General features: G+C 37.1%; 1 pseudogene; it reads right to left on the bottom strand.

Annotated features, from left to right (window-relative positions):
* Positions 1–1,023: 1,023 nt before the first annotated feature.
* On the bottom strand, positions 1,024–1,284 carry LOC144581468 (metallothionein-2 pseudogene; annotated as a pseudogene).
* Positions 1,285–1,560: the final 276 nt, after the last annotated feature.

Here is a 1,560-nt window from a genome sequence, read left to right as displayed (position 1 = left end):
AACATTTCTATATACCTATAATGAACTAGCTGAGAAAGAAATTAAGAAGGCAATCCTATTTATAATAGCTACAAAAAATACCTAGGAATAATTTTAACTAAAAAGGTGAACCATCTCTACAAAGAAAATTTAAAAAGCTCCAATGGAAGAAATTGAAGAGAAAACAAACAAATGGAAAGACATCCCATGCTCACAGATTGTAAGAATTAACATCATTTAAATGACTATAGTGTTCAAAGCAATCTACAGATTTAATGCAATTCCTATCAAATTGTTTATATCATTTTCTCACAGACTTAGAAAAAGGCAATTCTAAAATTTGTATTGATCCCAAAGAGCCAGAATAACCAAAGCAATCCTGAGCAAAAGAGAACAAAGCTGGAAGTGTCACACTACAGACTTCAAAATATATTACAAGGCTATAGTAACCAAAACATCATGGTATTGATATGAAAACAGGCAAATAGACCAACATAAGAGAATAGACAATCAAGAGATAAATCTATGTATGTATAGTCAACTGACTCCAACCAACTGACTAAGAACCTACACAGGGGAAAGGACAACTTCTTCAATAAATGGTACTCGGAAAACTGTGTAACCATTTGCAAAAGTACAAAACTAGACCCTTATCTCTCACTGTATGCAAAAATCAACTCATGACAGATTAAAGCCTTAAATGTAAGATCCCGACCTATAAAACTACTAGAAGAAAACATTAGGGAAAATACTTCAGGATATTGGTCTAGACAAATATTTTATGGCTAAGACTCCAAAAGCATAGACAACAGAAACAAAAATAGACAAATGGGATTATCTTACACTTAAAACTTCTGCATGGCAAAGCAATCAACAGAATAAAGAGACAACTTGTTGAATAGGAGCAAATATCTGCAGACTATTTATCCACCACGGAACTAATATCCAGAATATGCTAGGAACTCAACAACTCAATTTTTTTTCAGGTCAAAGCTGTTTTATTATCATTCACATTATTTCATAGAAAAAGGAATGTAGCAAATGGGTTAGGGTTGTACATTTTTTTTTAAATCCAGGTTTGTAGAGGTCATGTTATTTACACATGGGAGCAGGGCTGTCCTGGCATCAGCTGTAGCAGCTGCACTTGCTCCCTTTGCAGATGCAGCCCTGTGCACACTTGGCACAGCCCACAGAGCAGCAGGAGCAGCGGCTTTTCTTGCAGGAGGTGCATTTGTGCTCTTTGCACTTGCAGGAGCCGGCTCAGGTGCAGGAGTAACTGGTGGCACAGGAGCAGTTGGGATCCATGCCGAACTGAAGAGGCGGCTGGAATCGGACACGGCCGCATGCGAACTCCTTGGGACTTGAAGGAGGCGTGGTCAACTCAATTTAAAAAAACCCAACAATCTCATTAAGAAGTGGGTAAAGGGCATGAGTAGACATTTCTCAAAAGACAACATACAAATGGCCAACAGGTTTATAAAAAATGCTCAACATCCATAATTATCAGGGAAATGAAAAATCAAAACCACAATGAGATACCATCTTACCCCAGTTAGAATGGTTATTATTTTTAAAAAGACA

The sequence above is a fragment of the Callithrix jacchus genome, chromosome 2 (genome assembly GCF_049354715.1).
Source record: "Callithrix jacchus isolate 240 chromosome 2, calJac240_pri, whole genome shotgun sequence".
Taxonomy (NCBI): Eukaryota; Metazoa; Chordata; class Mammalia; order Primates; family Cebidae; genus Callithrix; species Callithrix jacchus.
The sequence above is the reverse complement of the archived record's forward strand: the minus strand, read 5'-3'. Positions and strand labels throughout refer to the sequence as shown.